Genomic DNA, 27,124 nt, shown 5'->3' on the forward strand with positions numbered 1-27,124 from the left:
ATTTCAGGCTGGTAGACCTGACTCTTGTCCACCTGACAGACTGTTTGTTCCTGATAAGTGGACCAGCAGAGTCATTTCCGAGGTTCATTCCTCGGTGTTGGCAGGGCATCCGGGAATTTTTGGCACCAGAGATCTGGTGGCTAGGTCCTTTTGGTGGCCTTCCTTGTCACGGGATGTGCGGTCGTTTGTGCAGTCCTGTGGGACTTGTGCTCGAGCTAAGCCTTGCTGTTCGCGTGCCAGCGGGTTGCTCTTGCCCTTGCCTGTCCCGAAGAGGCCTTGGACACACATTTCCATGGATTTCATTTCAGATCTCCCGGTGTCTCAGGGCATGTCTGTCATCTGGGTGGTATGTGATCGCTTTTCTAAGATGGTCCATTTGGTACCTTTGCCTAAGCTGCCTTCCTCTTCCGATCTGGTTCCTGTGTTCTTTCAGAATGTGGTTCGTTTGCACGGCATTCCTGAGAATATTGTGTCTGACAGAGGATCCCAGTTTGTTTCCAGGTTCTGGCGATCCTTTTGTGCTAGGATGGGCATTGAGTTGTCGTTTTCATCTGCCATTCATCCACAGACTAATGGACAAACGGAGCGAACTAATCAGACTCTGGAGGCTTATTTGAGGTGTTTTGTTTCTGCGGATCAAGATGATTGGGTGACCTTCTTGCCGTTGGCTGAGTTTGCCCTTAATAATCGGGCTAGTTCCGCTACATTGGTTTCACCATTTTTCTGCAACTCTGGTTTCCATCCTCGTTTTTCCTCGGGACATGTGGAGCCTTCTGACTGTCCTGGGGTAGATTCTGTGGTGGATAGGTTGCAGCAGATCTGGAATCATGTGGTGGACAACTTAAAGTTGTCACAAGAGAAGGCTCAGCGTTTTGCCAACCACCGCCGCGGTGTGGGTCCCCGACTTCGTGTTGGTGATTTGGTATGGCTGTCTTCTCGATTTGTTCCTATGAAGGTATCCTCTCCTAAATTTAAGCCTCGCTTCATCGGTCCTTACAGGATATTGGAAATCCTTAATCCTGTGTCCTTTCGCTTGGATCTTCCGGTGTCGTTTGCCATTCACAACGTGTTCCATAGGTCTTTGTTGCGGCGGTACGTTGTACCTGTGGTTCCTTCTGTTGAGCCTCCTGCTCCGGTGTTGGTTGAGGGCGAGTTGGAGTACGTGGTGGAGAAGATCTTGGATTCTCGTCTCTCCAGGCGGAGGCTTCAGTATCTGGTCAAGTGGAAGGGCTATGGTCAGGAGGATAATTCCTGGGTGGTTGCCTCTGATGTGCATGCAGCCGATTTAGTTCGTGCCTTTCACGCTGCTCATCCTGATCGCCCTGGTGGTCTTGGTGAGGGTTCGGTGACCCCTCCTTAAGGGGGGGGGTACTGTTGTGAATTGACTTTTTGGCTCCCTCTTGTGGTCACTAGTGGTATGACTCTGGGATTGTCTTTCTTCAGTTTGGAACTCACCTGGGTCGTTAGTCCAGGGGTGTCGCTATATTAACTTCCTGGATCCTTAGTCCAGTGCCTGGCATCGTTGTAATCAGATCCTTCTGTTGCTCCTGTCTGCTGGCCCTGGCTCTTGCAAAATTAAGCTAAGTCCTGCTTCTTTGTTTTTTGAGTTATTTGCTTGCTCCTATTTTTGTCCAGCTTGTACTAAATGTGATTTCTGACCTTGCTGGAAGCTCTAGGGGGCTGGTGTTCTCCCCCCGGCCGTAAGTCGGTTCGGGGGTTCTTGAATATCCAGCGTGGATATTTTAATAGGGTTTTTGCTGACCATATAAGTCATCTTACTATATTCTGCTATTAGCTAGTGGGCCTCTCTTTGCTAAATACCTAGCTCATGCTTATGTTTGTCTTTTCCTCTTACCTCACCGTTATTATTTGTTGGGGGCTTGTATCCAACTTTTGGGGTCTTCTCTCTGGAGGCAAGAAAGGTCTTTCTTTTCCCTTCTAGGGTTAGTTAGTTCTCCGGCTGGCGCGAGACGTCTAGAACCAACGTAGGCACGTTCCCCGGCTGCTTCTATTTGTGGTGCTAGGATTAGATATATGGTCAGCCCAGTTACCACTGCCCTATGAGCTGGTTTTTTGTGTTTGCAGACTTGGTATTTATTCCTGAGACCCTCTGCCATTGGGGTCATAACACCTAACTCTAATTCCAACCCTAACCCTAAGGCTATGTGCCCACGTTGCGGATTCGTGTGAGATTTTTCCGCACGATTTTTGAAAAATCTGCAGGTAAAAGGCACTGCGTTTTACCTGCGGATTTACAGCAGATTTCCAGTGTTTTTTTGTGCGGATTTCACCTGCGGATTCCTATTGAGGAACAGGTGTAAAACGCTGCGGAATCCGCACAAAGAATTGACATGCTGCGGAAAATACAATGCAGCGTTTCTGCACGGAATTTACCGCACCATGGGCACAGCGGATTTGGTTTTCCTTAGGTGTACATGGTACTGTAAACCTGATGGAAAACTGCTTCGAATTCGCAGCGGCCAATCCGCGGCCAATCCGCTGCGGATCCGCGGCCAATCCGTTGCCAATCCTTTGCGGATCCGCGGCCAATCCGTTGCCAATCCGCTGCGGATCCGCGGCCAATCCGCTGCCAATCCGCTGCGGATCCGCGGCCGATCCGCTGCCGATCCGCGGCCGATCCGCTGCGGATCCGCTGCGGATCCGCTGCGGATCCGCTGCCGATCCGCTGCCGATCCGCTGCCGATCCGCTGCGGATCTGCGGCCGATCCGCTGCCGATCCGCTGCGGATCCGCTGCCGATCCGCTGCCGATCCGCTGCCGATCCGCTGCGGATCCGCGGCCGATCCGCTGCCGATCCGCGGCCGATCCGCTCTGTGTGCACATGCCATAACCCTACCCCTAACCCTAACCCTACCCCTAACCCTACCCCTAACCCTACCCCTAGTTCTAACCCTAGTTCTAACCCTAACCCTAGTGGAAAAAGAAAAAAAAATATTTTCTTTATTTTATTATTGTCCCTACCTATGGGGGTGATAAAGGGGGGGGTTATTTATTATTTTTTTATTTTGATCGCTGTGATAGAACCTACCACAGCGATCAAAATGTACTTGTAATGAATCTGCCGGCCGGCAGATTCGGCGGGCGCACTGAGCATGCGCCCGCCATTTTGGAAGATGGCGGCGCCCATGATGGAGGCGGACGGGGTCCGGGAGCCTCGGTAAGTATAAGGGGGGGAGATCGGGGCACGGGGGGGTGACATAGGAGCAGGGGGGGAGCGGGCAGGAGGACGGGGGAGCGGAGGACAGGACGGAGGGGACCGGACCCCATAACGGAGCACTGGGGGGGGGGGCGATCGGTGGGGTGGGGGGGGGTCACTTCAGGTTTTCCAGCCATGGCCGATGGTATTGCAGCATCGGCCATGGCTGGATTGTAATATTTCACCAGTTTTTTAGGTGAAATATTACAAATCGCTCTGATTGGCAGTTTCACTTTCAACAGCCAATCGGAGCGATCGTAGCCCCGGGCGGTGAAGCCACCCCCCCTGGGCTGAAGTACCACTCCCCCTCTCCCTGCAGATCGGGTAAAATAGGAGTTAACCCCTTCACCCGATCTGCAGGGACGCGATCATTCCATGACGCCACATAGGTGTCATGGGTCGGGAAGGGGTTAAAAATGCATAGAGCCAACTTTTTTAGTTAACACATACTACCTTTGTCTGTCTGCGGCGCCACTCAATCACGCTGTCCTCCACTGAAAAAGCTGAACTTCAACCTTCAGGCTCTGATTAAGTATTTTTTAATGTCACACTGCAGTTGGCCTACTACTTTGGTTGGGGCCTAGTAGCGGTGTCTGCCGCTCCTTCGTGTTCTCCTCCAGGTTTCCTTGTCTGAGCTTCAACCTTCAGGCTCTCATTGAGTATTTTTTAATGTCACACTGCAGTTGCCCTACTACTTTGGTTGGGGCCTAGTACCGGTGTCTGCCGCTCCTTGGTGTTCTCCTCCTCCTTGGTGTTCTCCTCCAGGTTTTCTTATCTGAGCTTCAACCTTCAGGCTCTCATTAAGTATTTTTTAATGTCACACTGCAGTTGGCCTACTACTTTGGTTGGGGCCTAGTAACGGTGTCTGCCGCTCCTTGGTGTTCTCCTCCTCCTTGGTGTTCTCCTCCAGGTTTCCTTGTCTGAGCTTCAACCTTCAGGCTCTCATTGAGTATTTTTTATTGTCACACTGCAGTTGCCCTACTACTTTGGTTGGGGCCTAGTAACGGTGTCTGCCGCTCCTTGGTGTTCTCCTCCTCCTTGGTGTTCTCCTCCAGGTTTCCTTGTCTGAGCTTCAACCTTCAGGCTCCATTGAGTATTTTTTAATGTCACACTGCAGTTGCCCTACTACTTTGGTTGGGGCCTAGTAACGGTGTCTGCCGCTCCTTGGTGTTCTCCTCCAGGTTTCCTTGTCTGAGCTTCAACCTTCAGGCTCTCATTGAGTATTTTTTAATGTCACACTGCAGTTGCCCTACTACATTGGTTGGGGCCTAGTAACGGTGTCTGCCGCTCCTTGGTGTTCTCCTCCTCCTTGGTGTTCTCCTCCAGGTTTCCTTGTCCGAGCTTCAACCTTCAGGCTCTCATTAAGTATTTTTTAATGCCACACTGCAGTTGGCCTACTACTTTGGTTGGGCCCTACTAACGGTGTGTGCCGCTCCCTGGTGTTGTCCTCCACTGTATAAAGCTGAGCTTCAGTCTTTAGGCTTTCGGCCTATAGTATCAGATATTAAACTGCATTTGGCCTTCTAGTGTGGTTGGGCCCTTAAAACGGTGTCTGCTGCTCCTGGGTTTGCTCCTCCACTGAACAAAGCAATGCCGCCTGTTTAGTCCTGTTACCAATTTTGAACTGCATTTAGCCTACTTTATTCTTTGGCCCTATATCTGTGTTTCCTCCTCATCCTGCCCATTGCCCAGCCACTGCTAGATGAGTCTGCTGGTACATTGACCCAGACCACTACATTCCCCTTGCACTCTACACAGCCAGAATCTGACCCTGCTGAAAGTAAGGTTCCCCTTCCCGCATGCTATACCACCTTACACAGGGACAAAGAGGAAGGTGCAGATGAAAGTGCAGGTTCCTTCATCAGGTGGGGGGGCATACTCGTTGGCGACATCACTGGCACAGGGCCCCTCAGAGTACGCAAAAGTGTCACTGCCGGTGGGAGGCTCCCCCGCCGTGCAAACACACCGCTGTACTTTGAGGGGCCCTGTGCCAGTGCCAATGGCAACGAAAGGCCCCCCCCTGCTTGCTCAGGATCACAGCACTTGCAAACTTGACATACTTACCTCTCACTGCTCCACCGCCGTGACGTAGTCCACATTTCCTGGGCCCACTAAAAACTTGATCCAGCCCTACCCCCCACAACTTTAGCCAAATGACCCCCAATTTCCAATGCCTATCTATTATTATAAAGTAAATTAAGATTGACAAGCTTCAGTAACAAGAATGGATGTTTTTGCCATTAAAATGGGCACTGTAGGTGTTTTCCTGGCCTCCACTCACTGCCGACTATGCTTCCCCATTGACTTGCATTAGGTTTCATGTTTCGGTCGATCCCCGACTTTTCGCGATAATCGGCCGACTTCACTCGACTCGACTTTTGACAAAGTCGGGTTTCGCAAAACCCGACTCGACCCAAAAAAAGTAAAAGTCGCTCAACCCTATTCACCACCAGTGTTAGAATGCAGAAGTCTAGGCAATGAGTGGTAAATGATGAACTATCACTTCATTGTTATTTATTTGGTTAAAGTGGTTTTCTGCTGCTGGACAACGCCTTTCACATGCCCCCATGTACTGAATAAAATAAAATAAAAGACTGGCACAATTCTTCCCTCTGTTATCTTTTGACTTTGTTCATAAATATTCATTTTTTAAACACACTGGATAACCCCTTTAAATGGAATTTGCTGCTGAAAAATTATTGATTTTTGCCACTAAGAAAAATATTAGTAATCTTGCAATTTTCACACTGACCACTGGGGCTATTTTAGACTCTAAGTTTCTGTCCTTTCAGGAAAGGTTTACAGCAGTTTCCTTGGCAGCCGAGGCAGAATTCCAATGACTGATAACACAGGAGCAATTGCAGTATTACATTAGATGATATCACAGATGACCATGCTTTCCCTTATTTCACAATAACCTTTGCACACACTCATTAGCTGATTCAAGACAAAGGATTGGGTCTGGATATGTTCTTTGAGGCTAATGTACCTGTACATGTGTACGTGTTCCTGAAGCAACAGGAAGTTAGAATCTATAAAAGCCCCAGTGGCCAGTGTGAAAATTACAAGACTTCTAATTTTTAATTTAAAAAAATTACCAAAAATGTTTGCATTAACATAAAAACGTCATCTCATTGCTTCCAGACCGTCCATAGATTTTTAACATCTGGGTGGCCATACTCCTACTCAACAGCGACCTTCTAAAACATTACTAATGCGATCAGAGACAGCCAGTGTCCCAATAAACTGTGTTCGCAATTATTAGGCAGTTTGTATTTTTCATAGTTAATTTTATTGATGAACAACTAGAGTGCTGTTGGTCAATCCTAAAAGTAAAAAATCCTAAAATCTGAATATTTAACCAAGAAAAAGTGAGGATTTGTTGTTCTTAGGAGAATATCTACAGTATTTTTGCAAAATTATTATGCAACTAAATGAAAAACTAAAATTTTCCCATCTCAATAGTTTATTTTCATCTGTTAAAGTGAGAACGGAAACAAAGCAACTCAAAATGTGCAAAAAATACATTTCTACATTTCTAAAATGTAGAAAAAATAAATCATCAATGATCAATATAGCCAACCCGTCTTTTCATTAACAGTGAGAAGCCTTCCATCCATGGAGTCTATCAGTTTCAATATCTGCTGATGACCAACTTTTGTGGCAGCACCAACCACAGTGTCCCAGACACTCTTCAGAGAGGTGTACTGTTTTCCTGCACTGCAAATCTCCCATTTAAGAGCCCACAGGTTCTCAATAGGGTATAGGTCAGGTGAGGAAGGGACCATTTAATTATTCTTTTATTTTTAAGACCTTAAGGTTTTGCGCCCAAGACCTGAAAGTGCCACCATAAGTTAAAAACGCTGCTTTCTATTGAACGCGGATGATCCGCTTGTGTTCACTGAACCATGATGATTTACCGCATTCAATACATTTCTATTGATGTAATTTCTGTTGTGGAGGCTCGCGTCTTCACAAGTGAAATTGACATGCTGCGGTCTTGAAAGGCGCGCCGCATGTCAGTGTCCGCGGTTGATCCGCAGGTGACTATTAACGAATAGTAGACATGGGATTTCTAGAAACCCCATCCACTATTCTGTAACATTTGGACGCTGCAGTTTTAACGCTGCATAAATACCCAGCGTCAAAACCACAGCAATTACTGATCATGGGCACGTACCCTTACTGGCTAGCCAAGTTATGGAGTACTTCGATGCATTGACCTACATAAAAATCATGGTTTTCTTAAAAGACGCGAACAATATCATCTGAAACATATGCATATTATCAATAACTATACTTTTGACAGCCCAGTGCCCAGTAAGAGGCTGTGGTGGGTTTTCTAGTAGGACAATCCTTAATGAATTGATCCTACAAGAGACATGGAGTCCAGGTCCATATATATACAAGTACATCAAATTTAATTACATCAAGATATGACATAGACAGGCAAACAAAATGCAAATAATCATAGAGAAAACAGTCATCAGAAATGCGAGAACACAGATGTTTTTAGCCCATGATCACACAAAAAAGCCCACGAGGAAGCCCACGCAAAACACACATTGGGGCTCTTGTTGCACGGGTCCACATGGGTCTATAATGAATAAGGTGTATCTTCTATTATAGTACTAAGCCTTCTCATTTGTCTTCCCCTATTTACACCCTTTTATTTTGACACTCATGTATGTGCTTTGAATTAAGCTGCGACACAGAGAAAAAGAACAATAAAAATGGAGCTTCCCAGGCTATTAACATCAGCTCACAGCTGTCTGCATAGCCTTTAATGGTTTTGAAAAAGGGGGAACCCCCCCAAAAAAAATGACGTGGAGCCCCCTATTTTTAAAAACCAGCAAAGGCTAAGCATGCATCTGTGGGCTGATATTAATAGGCTGAGAAGGGGCCATGGATATTGGCCCCCTCCCAGACTAAAAACAACAGCCCTCAGCCTCCCCAGAAATGGTTTATCTATTAGATGTGCCATTCTGACGCTTAGCCTAGGCTCCTTATGCTTGCCCTGGTTCATTGGCAAGTGGGGTAATAGTTTTGAGATTAATGTTTTTAATGTCAGCTGACATGAAGCCCAGGGGTTAGTGATGGAGTGGCATCTATCAGATGCCCCCTTTACTAACCCTGTCATCAAAAGCAAAAAGACACACACAGAAAAAGTCCTTTAATTGAACAACACACTCTTCTATACATCCCATCTTTTTCCCTTTTATTAACATTAAAATAAAAAATCAAAGTATTCCTCACCTGTAGTGATGAGCGAGTATACTCGCTGCTCGAGTTTTCCGAGTATTTTGGCGTGCTCGGAGATTTAGTTTTCGTTGCCTCAGCTGTATGATTTACGGCTGATAGCTTGAATACATGTGGGGATTCCCTAGAAACCAGGCAACCCCCACATGTATTCAAGCCGGCTAGCAACTGTAAATCATGCAGCTGAGTCAACAAAAACTAAATCTCCGAGCACGCCAAAATACTCGGAGACGTGGTAGATAGCCGTAGGCACTACTATTGGGGGTGGTGCGCAAGTAGGTGCCCAAACCGTATATCCTTGTAGAATAACTTGGCACACACGTGATGAGATGCAAGTGTAATTTTAATAAGAGAGTACATACACAATGACGTTTCGGTCATAGACCTTCTTCAATGTACTAAACAAGATAATAAATAATATCAAAATAAATAAAGTATATACAATAAATCCATACAGTAAATGGTCTAATATATGTTTAAGTAAATAGACATATAACTGCTACAGAGTTGACCATATGCAAAATAAGCTGGTCCATTGTGAGATGCAGTATAGAAGAACGTTCTAATTATTATTATTATTATTTATTGTTATAGCGCCATTTATTCCATGGCGCTTTACAAGTGAGGAGGGGTATACATAATAAAAACAAGTACAATAATCTTGAACAATACAAGTCATAACTGGTACAGGAGGAGTGAGGACCCTGCCCGTGAGGGCTCACAATCTACAAGGGATGGGTGAGAATACAGTAGGTGAGGATAGAGCTGATCGTGCAGCGGTTGGTTGATCGGTGGTTACTGCAGGTTGTAGGCTTGTCGGAAGAGGTGGGTCTGCACTAGTGGTGTGGAGGAGGCTATTTTATGGTGACCGTTGAAGTGAGAGGTAATTAATGCTTTGTGCATTAAGTGAGGGAAGGAAGAGGAAAACCTACCCTCTCTCAAAGAGATAACTGGTGAACGGATTTTTGGGTGAATTACCTATAAATATGCATAAAAAGTCTCAGGCTATAGGATTATGCGGTAACACCTTAGGAGGAAAAGAGGAGTGAACATACCCTTTTTGGTTATCCGGTATTAATAGGTTCAGTCTGTGTGCTTGTGCGGCACTATAGGGGTAAAGTAAATTGCTATGAGGGTCCCAGGATGGCGGCATGGTATTATGTAAGTGCTCAGTGAGCAGTGAAGTGCCTTGCTTACCTAGTGATTTCCTGTACCGGACGCGGTGTCCACCGCTTGTCCTGTGTGTGGAGGAGCTAAAAGATCAGTGCCATTATATGAGCGCGCTGCTGAGCCGCGCTACCGGAAGTATCTAACCGGAAGTGACCTAGCGATAGGGGTATGGCTGTGATGTGTTCCACTGGTACTAAGGTGGGTGGGACTATGCATTCCACAATGGGCATGCGCTGTGAATAATTCCTAGGGCTCTGAGTTCCGTTCCTCCAGAGTGATGTGAAGTACTTAGAATGGTGGCAAGTGATCATCCGTAGTGACCGATATCAGTGAGATAGCAGAGGTGATATAGGTTCCAGACAACATTAGTAAAGCCGGTTCTGCAGGGAGAGACATAAGTGTTAGAATGGAACATTGGAGTGACACAATTATTATAAGAGATATGGCATAATACAATGGCAATGTGAACAACATATGCAGGTTAAATGGTAAACATAGTATTCTGTAAGCATTGCCAGTGAGTAAGTCACTGATCAGGAGAGGAATGCCTGGATGTCATAATCTCTGTTTAGGCCCCTTGGGGCTAAAGTCTGTAGTTCGTGTATCCAGTAAGCCTCCCTCTTTTTCAGGAGGCTTATCCTGTCCCCCCCTCTCCGTAGTGGTGTCACCTGCTCAATGACTTGAAATCTTAATTGGGCAATGGAGTGCCCCTGGGTAATAAAGTGGTAAGGAATGGGAAATAAGGTGTTTTTACACCTTATCGTGGATTTGTGCTTAGAGATTCTCTGTTTGATGGGTTGTGTTGTTTCTCCAACATAGTACAGACCGCAGGGGCACTTGATTATGTAAATTACATATGCAGAGTCACATGTGAAGAATCCTTTGATGGGATATTCTTTACCATTGTGTGGATGATATAAAGTCGTGCCTCTTTGTATATTATTGCACTGTATACATTGTAGGCAGGGAAATGTGCCTGTCCTTGGGTTGGTAAGGAAACGCTGTCTGGGTATAGCTTGTGAGCTGCCAATATCCGCCCTGACTAGTTTGTCACGTATGTTACGTGGTCTCCGGAAGCAAGGGAGAAAAGGTTTGTTAAATTCCTTAACCCCTGGATGTGCTGCTCCTAAAATGTGCCAATGGCGTCGTATAGACTTGTGGAGTAGGTAGACCAGGGGGTGATAGTTATGAACGAAGGGGATGCGATATTTCGTATCTATCCTCCTGCTAGGGGAGGGATTTGTTCTGGTAACTTCAAGGGTGTGAGGGGGATAACCCCTCTCAAGAAATTTTCTCCGCATCTCCTCTAATCGTTCTAGAGACCACGTAACATACGTGACAAACTAGTCAGGGCGGATATTGGCAGCTCACAAGCTATACCCTGACAGCGTTTCCTTACCAACCCAAGGACAGGCACATTTCCCTGCCTACAATGTATACAGTGCAATAATATACAAAGAGGCACGACTTTATATCATCCACACAATGGTAAAGAATATCCCATCAAAGGATTCTTCACATGTGACTCTGCATATGTAATTTACATAATCAAGTGCCCCTGCGGTCTGTACTATGTTGGAGAAACAACACAACCCATCAAACAGAGAATCTCTAAGCATAAATCCACGATAAGGTGTAAAAACACCTTATTACCCATTCCTTACCACTTTATTACCCAGGGGCACTCCATTGCCCAATTAAGATTTCAAGTCATTGAGCAGGTGACACCACTACGGAGGGGGGGAACAGGATAAGCCTCCTGAAAAAGAGGGAGGCTTACTGGATACACGAACTACAGACTTTAGCCCCAAGGGGCCTAAACAGAGATTATGACATCCAGGCATTCCTCTCCTGATCAGTGACTTAAGGTACCGTCACATTAAGCGACGCTGCAGCGATAGCGACAGCGATGCCGATCGCTGCAGCGTCGCTGTTTGGTCGCTGGAGAGCTGTCACACAGACCGCTCTCCAGCGACCAACGATGCCGAGGTCCCCGGGTAACCAGGGTAAACATCGGGTTACTAAGCGCAGGGCCGCGCTTAGTAATCCGATGTTTACCCTGGTTACCAGCGTAAAAGTTAAAAAAACAAACAGCACATACTCACCAGCGCGTCCCCCAGCGTCTGCTTCCTGCACTGACTGAGCTCCGGCCCTAACAGCACAGCGGTGACGTCACCGCTGTGCTTTCACTTTCAGTTTAGGGCCGGCGCTCAGTCAGTGTCAGGAAGCAGAGGCTGGGGGACGCGCTGGTGAGTATGTGCTGTTTGTTTTTTTAACTTTTACGCTGGTAACCAGGGTAAACATCGGGTTACTAAGCGCGGCCCTGCGCTTAGTAACCCGATGTTTACCCTGGTTACCAGTGTAAAATATCGCTGGGTATCCTTGCTTTTGCTGTCAAACACAACGATACACGGCGACCTAGCGACCAAATAAAGTGCAGACCTTCTAGCAGCGACCAGCAATTTCACAGCGGGATCCAGATCGCTGCTGCGTGTCAAATACAGCGATATCGCTATCCAGGTCGCTGCAACGTCACGGATCGCTGGCGATATCGCCTAGTGTGACGGTACCTTTACTCACTGGCAATGCTTACAGAATACTATGTTTACCATTTAACCTGCATATGTTGTTCACATTGCCATTGTATTATGCCATATCTCTTATAATAATTGTGTCACTCCAATGTTCCATTCTAACACTTATGTCTCTCCCTGCAGAACCGGCTTTACTAATGTTGTCTGGAACCTATATCACCTCTGCTATCACACTGATATCGGTCACTACGGATGATCACTTGCCACCATTCTAAGTATTTCACATCACTCTGGAGGAACGGAACTCAGAGCTCTAGGAATTATTCACAGCGCATGCCCATTGTGGAATGCATAGTCCCACCCACCTTAGTACCAGTGGAACACATCACAGCCATACCCCTATCGCTAGGTCACTTCCGGTTAGATACTTCCGGTAGCGCGTCTCAGCAGCGCGCTCATATAATGGCACTGATCTTTTAGCTCCTCCACACACAGGACAAGCGGTGGACACCGCGTCCGGTACAGGAAATCACTAGGTAAGCAAGGCACTTCACTGCTCACTGAGCACTTACATAATACCATGCCGCCATCCTGGGACCCTCATAGCAATTTACTTTACCCCTATAGTGCCGCACAAGCACACAGACTGAACCTATTAATACCGGATAACCAAAAAGGGTATGTTCACTCCTCTTGTCCTCCTAAGGTGTTACCGCATAATCCTATAGCCTGAGACTTTTTATGCATATTTATAGGTAATTCGCCCAAAAATCCGTTCACCAGTTATCTCTTTGAGAGAGGGTAGGTTTTCCTCTTCCTTCCCTCACTTAATGCACAAAGCATTAATTACCTCTCACTTCAACGGTCACCATAAAATAGCCTCCTCCACACCACTAGTGCATGATCATTAGAACGTTCTTCTATACTGCATCTCACAATGGACCAGCTTATTTTGCATATGGTCAACTCTGTAGCAGTTATATGTCTATTTACTTAAACATATATTAGACCATTTACTGTATGGATTTATTGTATATACTTTATTTATTTTGTTATTATTTATTATCTTGTTTAGTACATTGAAGAAGGTCTATGACCGAAACGTCATTGTGTATGTACTCTCTTATTAAAATTACACTTGCATCTCATCACGTGTGTGCCAAGTTGTTCTACAAAAATACTCGGAGACGACCCGAGCATGCTCGGGAAAACCAGAGCAACCAGTACACGCTCATCACTACTCACCTGTCCTCTTTTAATCCATAATTCTGATGTCCCACAATGATCCCCTACATCTGGTTGCATTCCTGAGCGGTGACATCAGTAATGTTACCGCTCAGCCCGGCAGCCAGATCACACTGAGCTTCGTGAGAACGTGAATGCATGTGACTGGCAGTGACATCATTAAGGTCACCGCCGATCACATTCATCCGCATAAGCTCAGTGTCTCCCAGCAGCTGTGAGGCCCGGAAACCTTAAAAGGGTTGTGCCACGAATAAAATGTATTTTAATCAACAGATTTTGGAATAATAACTTCCGCAATTGGGTGTGTTTTAAAAAATGTTTCTGTCACCCGATTATCTTATAAATGTGCTCCTGCTGTGTACTGTGCAATGGCCATGTCCGAATTTGCAGGAACAGGTCGAATATACCACAGCTACTGGCTAGAGGAGGAGGAAAAACACTATCCAGACATTTCAGCACGGGATCACAGAAAATTCTTTCCTTCAGGTAAAATATTGCTTAAAAGTAGGCAGTAAAATGTTTTATCTCACAAAAAGAATCAGCTGTGATCCTCTGCTGTAATGTCTGTATACTCTCTTTTGCTTCCCCCCTTGCCCAGAAGCTGTGGTATATCCGACCATGCTCCTTCACGGTCAGACACTGCCATTACATTTATAAATTTTCTCGTGAAAGGAACATTTTTTTTTAAACACATCCAATTGTGGAACTTATTATTATTCCAAGAACTATTGATTAAAATGTACTTTTGTTTGTGGCACAACCCCTTTAAGGGAGATTTTAAAGGAAACTTTAAGGTTACTGGCACTTCCAGCTGCTGGAACACCTGAAGTAAGGTTACTATGTGTAGAGAAGACAGAGGTGGTTTGTTATACCATCTATATAATGAAGATAGATCTATAGATAAAGAAAACAGTGTATGACTAAAAGGACACAAAAATTACTCGAATATCCAAACTAGAATATTTTTTATAGCTCTTTAAGCTCAATATGTAGTAGGTGTATTAACTCCTTCCCAACATGTGCAGTACATATACTGCTCTGCGGGAGCTGCTTTCTGGCAAACAGCAGTATGTATTAGGCTATGTCTCCACGTTCAGGATGGCCGGCGGGTACGCCGCTCGGCGCTAAGCCCCGCCCCCTTTCTGGGACACGATCATGCCGGATGTGTTAACTCTTCACATCCGGGATGATCGCTCTCTCCCATAGCGCCCTGTGATATGCCTTGCGGGGACGCTGCGTCCCCGCAAGGTGTACGGACATGCTGCGATCTGAAAAGACGCGCAGCATGTCCGGAGTCGCAGGGCCGCCGCGTGCGGGTTTCCACGCATAGTGGAGACGGGATTTCATAAAATCCCCTCCACTATGCTGGAACATCTGGACGCTGCTTTTTTGACGCTGCAGCTCTGCGCAGCGTCAAAAAAGCAGCGTTTCCTGACCGTGGAAACATACCCTAAGACGGCACGATCACGTGGCCTCACTCTGAGCACCAGGTGTGGGTGTCAGAATCGCACAGGGAATGAGTTTCCAGTGCGCTTCCATCAGGACAATGCGATGCGATCGCATTTTCCTGATGGTTTCCATGGAGACCCCTGGCTGCAAGATCACCACGGGGCCCTTCAGGGAAGGCGGCTTGTGAGCATCTGCTGGCATGCCTCCTTCCCTGCCAGTCAGATGCTGACATGACACTCTGCAGTGCAGAAGCATTGAAGAGTATTAGATCAGCAATCTGACACTATACAGTGATGTCCCAGGATGGGACAATGTAAAAAAGTTTAAAAAGTGTAAACATAATTTTTTAAAATCCCCAAAGGAAAAAAAAGTAACATACTTTTCCAATAAATACATAATAATAATTATGTAAATAAAAATAAACAATAAAAGTACACATATTTGGTATCACCGCGTCCATAACGACCTGCCCTATAAAACTGTCCCACTAGTTAACCCCTTCAGTGAACACCATAAAAAATGAGGCAAAATACAATGCTTTATCTTCATACCGCCGAAAAAAATGTGCAATAAAACACGATCAAAAAGGCAAATATAAATAAAAACAAAACAGCTCTATCAAAAGAAAAATAAAAAAGTTATAGTTCTCAGAATAAAGTGATGCAAAAATAATTATTTTTCACATGGGGTCACTTGAGGGGAGGATTCTGCTTTTCTATCACTTAAGAGCTCTTTATATGGAATTCGCAAACTATTTTAGGAAATTCTGCGTTCCAGGAGGCAAATAGCCTTCTGTTCCTCCCGAGTCTCTCCGTATGGCTACGTAGTACTGTACAGCCACATATGAGGTATTGCCACGTTCAGCAGAAATTGTGGGACAAAGTTTGGTGCCATTTTTACCCATTTCACAGAATTAAAAGGGAAAACTTGGGGCTAACACACAATCTTGGTGGTAAAAATGTAAATTATTTTTTCTTCACTGCCCAATGGTATAAAAGTCTGTGACATATCTGTGGTGTCAATATAATCACTGCACCCTTAGATGAATTTTTTGAGAGGTTTAGTTTGTAAAGTCACTTATGGGGGCGTTCTGCTGTGTTGGCACCTCAGGGGCTCTGCCAATGTAACATGGCACCCTCAAACAAGTGCTGCAAAATCTGCACTATAATATGGTGTTTCTTCAGTTCTGAGCTTTGCACTGTGCAGCAAAAGTAGTTTTCAAAAACATATGGGGTGTCGGTAAACTCAGGAGAAGTTGCACAACAAATTTTGAGGTCCATTTTCTCTTGTTACCCTTGTGAAAATACAAAATTTGGAGCGCAAATAGATTTTTGCAGGAAAAATGTGATTTTTTTTATTTTCACGGCTTAACGTTATAAACTTCTGTGAAGCACCTGCGGCTTCAAGGTGTTCAGTACAAATCTAGCTTAGTTCCCTAAGGGGTCCAGTTTCAAAAATGGTATAACTTGTGGGGGTTTCCACTGTTTAGGCTTATCAAGGGCTCACCAAACGCGACATGGCATCCGCTAATTATTCCATCAAATTTTACATGAAAAAAAGTCAAATGGCGCTCCTTCCCTTCCAAGCCCTGCCGTGTACCCAAACAGTTGTTTTCCTCCACATTTTGGGTATCTGCACACTCAGGAGAAATTGCACAACACATTGTATGCAGCAATTTCTCCTGTTACCCTTATGACAATGCTAAATTTGGAACTAAATAAGATTTATCTGGGAAAAATGTGATTTTTTTTATTTTTTCGGCTCTACGTTATAAACTTCTGTGAAGCATCTGTGTGTTCAAGGTGCTCAATACACATCTAGATAAGTTTCCTAAAGAGTCTAGTTTCCAAAATGGGGTCACTTGTGGGTGGTTTCCACTGTTTAGGCACATCAGGGGCTCTTCAAACATGACATGGCGTCCGCTAATTATGCCAGCAAAGTTTACATTCAAAAAGTGAAATGGCGTACTTTGCCTTTCGAGCCCTGCTGTGTGCCCAAACAGTAGATTTCCCCCACATATAGGGTATTGGCATGCTCAGGAAAAATGGAAGAACAAACTCTATGGTCTATTTTCTCCTGTTACCCTTGCGAAAGTAAAAAAAATGTTGTGAAAGAAAAGTAAATGTTTATTTTTTCTTTCCACGTTCCAAAAATTCCTGTGAAGCAACTGAAGGGTTTATAAACTTTTTGAATGTGGGTTTGAGTACCTTGAGGGGTGTAGTTTTTAGAATGGTGACACTTTTGGATATTTTCTGTCATGTAGGCCCCTCAAAGTCACTTCAAATGTGAGGCGGTCCCTAAAAAAATGGTTTTGCAAATTTTGTTGTAAAAATGAGAAATCGCTGGTCAACTTTTAAAACTTATAACTTCCTAACATAAAAATTATGTTTAAAAAATTGTGCTGATGTAAAGTAGACATGTGGGAAATGTTATTTATTAAATGGAACCCGTCATCCCCAAAATCGAAGGTGAGCTAAGCCCACCGGCATCATGTATCCTGAAAGGTGAGAAAAAGAGGTTAGATTATACTCACCCAGGGGCGGTCCCGCTGCGGTTCTGGTCCGATGGGCGTCGCGGTCCGTTCCAGGGCCTCCCATGTTCATACGATGACGTCCTCTTCTTGTCTTCATGCTGCGGCCTCGGCGCAGGCGTACTTTGCTGAGGGCAGGCAAAGTACACCTGCGCCGGAGCCGCAGCGTGAAAACAAGAAGAGGACATCATCGTAAGAAGATGGGAGGCCCTGGACCGTGCGACGCCCATCGTCTGGAACCGCCCCTGGGTGACAGGTTCCCTTTACCTATTTTGTTTGATATGACTCTGATTGAAGGGCATAAAAATTAAAAGTTTGAAAATTGCAACATTTCTAAAATTTCGCCAAATTTAAGTTTTTTTCACAATTAAATGCAAGTCACATCAAAGAAATGTTACCACTATCATGAAGTACATTATGTCTTGAGAAAATAATCTCAGAATCAGTGGGATCCATTGACGCGTTCCAGGTTTTTTACCTCATAAAGTGACAGTGGTCAGAATTGGAAAAATTGGCTTGGTCAGGAAGGTAATTAACCAAGGATGTCCCAAAATACTGATCTGGCACTTCAAAGCAAATTGAACAACAGACTGGGAAACTTAGAGGCATTAACCCCCAAGCCCAAAGAAGAGAACCAAAAGGTGTCAAAAAACGAATCTCTGTTTATTAAACATATAAAAGACTGGGTACATATAATACAAAAAATACCTAGGAGAGACCAGACTATAATCTGCATACTATGAAATAATATACCAAGGATTAGCTCAGAATCACAGCACATATAGGCTAATGCTACCAGGAATGTGCCCAATATATATGATATGCATTAGCAAGTCCGTGAATGTTTAAGTAAGGCATGTCTGCTGTATACATATAACATAAAGCATAAGACATAAATATGAAACAGTAGCGGCATTACCTTCAAAAGGAAAATCCCTGGTATGTAAAGCAAATAGGTAAGATAGTGCAGACTGGCCCGATCTTCCTCTCCTTCCCCGAAGCGCGTTTCGCCCTTAGCTTCTTCCGGGGGCGTGCCCAAGGGATGGTGAGAGGGATCTTTTAAATGAGTGGCAGCCAATGGCCGTGAGGTAAGAGGGAGGGCTAAATAGAGCCTATCCAATAAGATTCCAAGCGCCGAGTGATGAAAGTGAACAGGGGGAATGAAGTGAACGTCATAAAAGTGCTTGATCTCCGCCCCTCTATGTATGCCCAGATGCCACACATGAATTAGACGGCGCGTGCGGTCATCACCGTCATCCATAGTAAAGCACTTTCATGCACGCGCTCCCTGAATCACGCACATGAATGTTGTGAAATTGGATTCTGGGCTCCCCCGGTGGCCACTGGTGGAATTGAACTTGTGTGCATCATCCTCTCTGTTCACCTGTTCCCATCAGGATGTGGGAGTCTCTATATAACCTTGCTCCTCTGTCAGTTTCATGCCGGTCAACAATGTAATCAGAAGCCTTTCTTTGCATGTTCCTGCTACTAGACAACTCCCAGCTAAGTTGGACTTTCGTCCTTGTTTGTTTTTGCATTTTGTTCCAGTTCACAGCTGCTGTTTCGTTACTGTGTCTGGAAAGCTCTTGTGATCTGAAATTGCCACTCTGGTGTTATGAGTTAATACTAGAGTCTTAAAGTAATTTCTGGATGGTGTTTTGATAGGGTTTTCAGCTGACCATGAAAGTGCCCTTTCTGTCTTCCTGCTATCTAGTAAGCGGACCTCGATTTTGCTAAACCTATTTTCATACTACGTTTGTCATTTCATCTAAAATCACCGCCAATATATGTGGGGGCCTCTGTCTGCCTTTTGGGGAAATTTCTCTAGAGGTGAGCCAGGACTGTATTTTCCTCTGCTAGGATTGTTAGTCCTCCGGCTGGCGCTGGGCGTCTAGGGATAAAACGTAGGCACGCTACCCGGCCACTGTTAATTGTGCGGCAGGTTTAGTTCATGGTCAGTTTAGATTCCATCTTCCAAGAGCTAGTTCTTATATATGCTGGGCTATGTTCTCTCGCCATTGAGAATCATGACAGTTTGACCGGCCAGAAAGGGTTAAATTATTGGCTGAGAAAGGAGAGAAAAAAGAAGTCTGCTGAAAATTTTTTTTTTTTTTTTTCTCTAGTTCTGAGTGTGCTCATAATTGAATCACTTGCTAGTCTGCCTATACTGCAGCCTTCCTCTCTTTCTCTCCTTCTAATCCTTGAATGGCTCTGTGTTCACCTGTTTGAAATGGATCTTCAGAGTGTAGCTACAGGTTTGAATAATCTCGCCACGAAGGTACAAAATTTGCAAGATTTTGTTGTTCATGCACCTATGTCTGAACCTAGAATTCCTTTGCCTGAATTTTTTTCAGGGAATAGATCTTGCTTTCAAAATGTTAAAAATAATTGCAAATTGTTTTTGTCCCTGAAGTCTCGCTCTGCCGGAGATCCTGCACAGCAGGTCAGGATTGTAATTTCCTTGCTCCGGGGCGACCCTCAAGATTGGGCTTTTGCATTGACACCAGGGGATCCTGCGTTGCTCAATGTGGATGCGTTTTTTCTGGCCTTGGGGTTGCTTTATGAGGAACCTCATTTAGAGCTTCAGGCGGAAAAAGCTTTGATGTCCCTATCTCAGGGGCAAGATGAAGCTGAAATATACTGCCAAAAATTCCGTAAATGGTCTGTGCTTACTCAGTGGAATGAGTGCGCCCTGGCGGCGATTTTCAGAGAAGGTCTCTCTGATGCCATTAAGGATGTTATGGTGGGGTTCCCTGTGCCTGCGGGTCTGAATGAGTCCATGACAATGGCTATTCAGATCGATAGGCGTCTGCGGGAGCGCAAACCTGTGCACCATTTGGCGGTGTCTACTGAGAAGACGCCAGAAAATATGCAATGTGATAGAATTCTGTCCAGAAGCGAGCGGCAGAATTTTAGACGAAAAAATGGGTTGTGCTTCTATTGTGGTGATTCAACTCATGTTATATCAGCATGCTCTAAGCGTACTAAGAAGCTTGACAAGTCTGTTTCAATTAGCACTTTACAGTCTAAGTTTATTCTATCTGTGACCCTGATTTGTTCTTTATCATCTATTACCGCGGACGCCTATGTCGACTCTGGCGCCGCTTTGAGTCTTATGGATTGGTCCTTTGCCAAACGCTGTGGGTATGATTTGGAGCCTCTTGAAACTCCTATACCCCTGAAGGGGATTGACTCCACCCCATTGGCTAGCAATAAACCACAATACTGGACACAAGTAACTATGCGTATTAATCCGGATCACCAGGAGATTATTCGCTTTCTGGTGCTGTATAATCTACATGATGTTTTGGTGCTAGGATTGCCATGGCTGCAATCTCATAACCCAGTCCTCGACTGGAAAGCTATGTCTGTGTTAAGCTGGGGATGTAAAGGTACTCATGGGGACGTACCTTTGGTTTCCATTTCATCATCTATTCCCTCTGAGATTCCTGAATTCTTGTCTGACTATCGTGACGTTTTTGAAGAACCCAAGCTTGGTTCACTACCTCCGCACCGGGAGTGCGATTGTGCCATAGATTTGATCCCGGGTAGTAAATACCCTAAGGGTCGTTTATTTAATCTGTCTGTGCCTGAACACGCTGCTATGCGAGAATATATAAAGGAGTCCTTGGAAAAGGGACATATTCGTCCTTCGTCATCTCCCTTAGGAGCCGGTTTTTTCTTTGTGTCTAAGAAAGATGGCTCTTTGAGGCCATGTATTGATTATCGGCTTTTGAATAAAATCACGGTTAAATATCAATATCCGTTACCACTGCTGACTGATTTGTTTGCTCGTATAAAGGGGGCCAAGTGGTTCTCTAAGATTGATCTCCGTGGGGCGTATAATTTGGTGCGAATCAAGCAGGGGGATGAGTGGAAAACCGCATTTAATACGCCCGAGGGCCACTTTGAGTATTTGGTGATGCCTTTTGGTCTTTCAAATGCCCCTTCAGTCTTCCAGTCCTTTATGCATGACATTTTCCGCGATTATTTGGATAAATTTATGATTGTGTATCTGGATGATATTCTGATTTTTTCGGATGACTGGGACTCTCATGTCCAGCAGGTCAGGAGGGTTTTTCAGGTTTTGCGGTCTAATTCCTTGTGTGTGAAGGGTTCTAAGTGCGTTTTTGGGGTTCAAAAGATTTCCTTCTTGGGATACATTTTTTCCCCCTCTTCCATCGAGATGGATCCTGTCAAGGTTCAGGCTATTTGTGATTGGACGCAACCCTCTTCTCTTAAGAGTCTTCAGAAATTTTTGGGCTTTGCTAACTTTTATCGTCGATTTATTGCTGGTTTTTCTGATGTTGTTAAACCATTGAGTGATTTGACTAAGAAGGGTGCTGATGTTGCTGATTGGTCCCCTGATGCTGTGGAGGCCTTTCGGGAGCTTAAGCGCCGCTTTTCTTCCGCCCCTGTGTTGCGTCAGCCTGATGTTGCTCTTCCTTTTCAGGTTGAGGTCGACGCTTCTGAAATCGGAGCTGGGGCGGTGTTGTCGCAGAGAAGTTCCGACTGCCCCGTGATGAGACCTTGTGCTTTTTTTTCCCGTAAATTTTCGCCCGCCGAGCGGAATTATGATATTGGGAATCGGGAGCTTTTGGCCATGAAGTGGGCTTTTGAGGAGTGGCGTCACTGGCTTGAGGGGGCCAGACATCAGGTGGTGGTATTGACTGACCACAAAAATTTAATTTACCTTGAGTCTGCCAGGCGCCTGAATCCTAGACAGGCGCGCTGGTCGTTGTTTTTCTCTCGGTTTAATTTTGTGGTGTCATACCTACCGGGTTCTAAGAATGTTAAGGCGGATGCCCTTTCTAGGAGTTTTGAGCCTGACTCCCCTGGTAATTCTGAGCCCACAGGTATCCTTAAGGATGGAGTGATATTGTCTGCCGTTTCTCCAGACCTGCGGCGGGCCTTGCAGGAGTTTCAGGCGGATAGACCGGATCGTTGCCCACCTGGTAGACTGTTTGTTCCTGATGATTGGACCAGTAGAGTCATCTCTGAGGTTCATTCTTCTGCGTTGGCAGGTCATCCTGGAATCTTTGGTACCAGGGATTTGGTGGCAAGGTCCTTCTGGTGGCCTTCCCTGTCACGAGATGTGCGAGGCTTTGTGCAGTCTTGTGACGTTTGTGCTCGGGCCAAGCCTTGTTGTTCTCGGGCTAGTGGATTGTTGTTGCCCTTGCCTATTCCGAAGAGGCCTTGGACGCACATCTCGATGGATTTTATTTCGGATCTGCCTGTTTCTCAGAAGATGTCTGTAATCTGGGTGGTGTGTGACCGTTTCTCTAAGATGGTCCATTTGGTTCCCTTGCCTAAGTTGCCTTCTTCTTCCGAGTTGGTTCCTCTGTTTTTTCAAAATGTTGTTCGTTTGCATGGTATTCCGGAGAATATCGTTTCTGACAGAGGGACCCAATTCGTGTCTAGATTTTGGCGGGCATTCTGTGCTAGGATGGGCATAGATTTGTCTTTTTCGTCTGCTTTCCATCCTCAGACTAATGGCCAGACCGAGCGGACTAATCAGACCTTGGAGACATATTTGAGGTGTTTTGTGTCTGCGGATCAGGATGATTGGGTTGCTTTTTTGCCATTGGCGGAGTTCGCCCTCAATAATCGGGCCAGCTCTGCCACCTTGGTGTCCCCGTTTTTCTGTAATTCGGGGTTTCATCCTCGATTTTCCTCCGGTCAGGTGGAATCTTCGGATTGTCCTGGAGTGGATGCTGTGGTGGAGAGGTTGCATCAGATTTGGGGGCAGGTAGTGGACAATTTGAAGTTGTCCCAGGAGAAGACTCAGCTTTTTGCCAACCGCCGTCGTCGTGTTGGTCCTCGGCTTTGTGTTGGGGACTTGGTGTGGTTGTCTTCTCGTTTTGTCCCTATGAGGGTTTCTTCTCCTAAGTTTAAGCCTCGGTTCATCGGCCCGTACAAGATATTGGAGATTCTTAACCCTGTGTCCTTCCGTTTGGACCTCCCTGCATCTTTTTCTATTCATAATGTTTTTCATCGGTCATTATTGCGCAGGTATGAGGTACCGGTTGTGCCTTCCGTTGAGCCTCCTGCTCCGGTGTTGGTTGAGGGTGAGTTGGAGTACGTTGTGGAAAAGATCTTAGACTCCCGTGTTTCCAGACGGAAACTCCAGTATCTGGTCAAATGGAAGGGATACGGTCAGGAGGATAATTCTTGGGTGACTGCCTCTGATGTTCATGCCTCCGATCTTGTCCGTGCCTTTCATAGGGCTCATCCTGATCGCCCTGGTGGTTCTGGTGAGGGTTCGGTGCCCCCTCCTTGAGGGGGGGGTACTGTTGTGAAATTGGATTCTGGGCTCCCCCGGTGGCCACTGGTGGAATTGAACTTGTGTGCATCATCCTCTCTGTTCACCTGTTCCCATCAGGATGTGGGAGTCTCTATATAACCTTGCTCCTCTGTCAGTTTCATGCCGGTCAACAATGTAATCAGAAGCCTTTCTTTGCATGTTCCTGCTACTAGACAACTCCCAGCTAAGTTGGACTTTCGTCCTTGTTTGTTTTTGCATTTTGTTCCAGTTCACAGCTGCTGTTTCGTTACTGTGTCTGGAAAGCTCTTGTGATCTGAAATTGCCACTCTGGTGTTATGAGTTAATACTAGAGTCTTAAAGTAATTTCTGGATGGTGTTTTGATAGGGTTTTCAGCTGACCATGAAAGTGCCCTTTCTGTCTTCCTGCTATCTAGTAAGCGGACCTCGATTTTGCTAAACCTATTTTCATACTACGTTTGTCATTTCATCTAAAATCACCGCCAATATATGTGGGGGCCTCTGTCTGCCTTTTGGGGAAATTTCTCTAGAGGTGAGCCAGGACTGTATTTTCCTCTGCTAGGATTGTTAGTCCTCCGGCTGGCGCTGGGCGTCTAGGGATAAAACGTAGGCACGCTACCCGGCCACTGTTAATTGTGCGGCAGGTTTAGTTCATGGTCAGTTTAGATTCCATCTTCCAAGAGCTAGTTCTTATATATGCTGGGCTATGTTCTCTCGCCATTGAGAATCATGACACATGAATGTGCATAATCTCAGAATGGAGCGCCTTGGGAAGAGCATGGTGACGCGATAGACTGCGCAAGCGCACTATCACTGTGGGGCTGGCTAATGGACGCAATGATAGTAATGAGTAAAAGAAGTGAAAATAAGTGACTCAGACTTATATAATATATCAAGTGAAGGGAAGTGATGGTACATAGCCATGGCTTATATATGTCACCAAAGGACACAAGGTGAAAAATAGAGGTGCACTATGATAATCTAATTTGACATTTTGATAATAAAAATAAACAGCATGGGTATATGTGTATATACACACTGGGTGAATAAATATATAAAACAATACATGTGAATAAAAGGACATAAAGTCCATACATAAATATTTAATTCTAAAATGCACCATTCATATATCCATAAGTGAATATTTAGTTCTAAAATACACCATTGAACTAAATGAAAAAAAAAGGAGATATGACAATTGGATAATGACAAATCTACCTAAATATGCCCACCAAAAGTGAGTAAATATGGGTACAAAGACCCAAAGAGTATATTTAAAATATAAATAAACAGTGATAAAAACTGCATTAACCGTTGACAATTCTGAAATATATAAAAAAAATAAACTAATTACATAAAATTACTGAATTGCACTGTGCAAACCCCATGCAATGGTAATGTCCAATATAACATAGATATCCCTCCATATCTTGTAGTCCTCTTGTGCTATAAAATGTGATCTTTATATCACGGTCCCCTCTGGGTACTAGGAAAGGAGTTCAAGTGTGCAACGAAGCCTCTTCATAACACAGCGATGGAGCCACCAGATCCTGACATCTCACAATGGAAAAAGGTAAGTGAAAAATCTTGGAAAAATAATAAACAAAAAATACAAATTAATGTATGCATAATAACACAGAAATTAATTTAAACATAATACTAAAAAAAAAAACATCCCTAAAAAAGATGCCTAAAAATAATTCTCAATGCACTAATATATTGCCAAAAATTATAGGAAAGCTGCAAAACCAAAACTTTCATTGAGCCCACCAGGACTAAGGGTGCCTAATCGGTAGATCCATTTACTTTCTATTTGGGCAAGGATTTTGGCCAGGTCACCCCCTCGTGGTCCGAGTACAACTTGGTCAATAGCTTTGATGACTAACCCCCTACCATTGCAATCGTGATATTGCTTAAAGTGCCTGGGGATGCTTTTCAAAGTATCATCATCCTCACTAATCTTGGCCTTTTCAATATCTTTAATGTGCTCTCTAGTTCTTACCTTTAATTCTCTTGTGGTTAGGCCTATGTAGACCTTCCCACAAGGACACGAGGCGTGGTAGATCACTCCAACCGAGGTACAGGTGAGATGTTTGCGGATATTGTAGCAACGTGATCCATTCCAATTGGTGAATGTGGTAGTTCTGGTGTGATTATAACACCCCTTGCATAGACCACAGGGAAAAAAGCCCGGAGATCCAATTCGGTTAGCACGATTGGTGACCGTCCTGATGGATTCATAATGGCTACGGACTAATAAATCCTTGAGATTGGCTGACCTTCAAGCTACAAATGATGGCTGAGCCGGTAAAATCTGACGTAGGACTGGGTCAACCAGAGGACTACAAGATATGGAGGGATATCTATGTTATATTGGACATTACCATTGCATGGGGTTTGCACAGTGCAATTCAGTAATTTTATGTAATTAGTTTATTTATTTTTTATATTTCAGAATTGTCAACGGTTAATGCAGTTTTTATCACTGTTTATTTATATTTTATATATACTCTTTGGGTCTTTGTACCCATATTTACTCACTTTTGGTGGGCATATTTAGGTAGATTTGTCATTATCCAATTGTCATATCTCTTTTTTTTTTTTTTTCATTTAGTTCAATGGTGTATTTTAGAACTAAATATTCACTTATGGATATATGAATGGTGCATTTTAGAATTAAATATTTATGTATGGACTATGACAAAACACTCCGGGATCGCCTTTGCTGGGGTCAAAGGTCACGTGGTTTGTGCATTGAATCTGAGGCGTACAGCTGGTTACGAAGTATGCTGACCTCTGGTCAGGTTTATTTAAGGTGAAAGCAACATAAAGAAAACAAAGCATAAAAGAAAATCCTTGCCTGTCCGGCACTTCCTAGACAAATATGTTCCTATCTAACAACTGGGGGGCTACTCCCACCCAGCAAACATAACACAGGTCATGAGCATAGCTCCTTACTCACATTTGTCCCACACAGACAAGCATTCTGTGTGCCCCAGGCTGACGCCTGATTCCTCCAGCTGGTCATCTTTTGAACCTGCACTAATTAACCCATGAGTATGCTGAAGACACAGAGCAGCCTAACACACATAGGACAGGTATCTAGGTGAGATATACCTGCCCCCAACTACCAGACCGACCTGACTCTTACATATCCCCCCCTCCTGCTCAGACCACTCCGGTCGAGCAAGGACACTCCCGAAACAGTGCACTCGGGATAGGGCATCGGTGTTTCCCATCTGCGCCCCTGGGCGATGCTCTACTGTGAAAGAGTAGGCCTGCAGGGCAAGGAACCAGCGAGTTACCCTACTATTACGGTCCTTGTGGAGGTGCATCCACTTGAGAGGGGCATGGTCTGTGACCAGCTTAAACTTCCTACCTGCCAGGTAATACTTGAGGGAGTCGAGAGCCCATTTGATGGCTAGGCACTCTTTTTCA

This window comes from Ranitomeya variabilis, chromosome 6, assembly GCF_051348905.1.
Source record: "Ranitomeya variabilis isolate aRanVar5 chromosome 6, aRanVar5.hap1, whole genome shotgun sequence".
NCBI lineage: Eukaryota > Metazoa > Chordata > Amphibia > Anura > Dendrobatidae > Ranitomeya > Ranitomeya variabilis.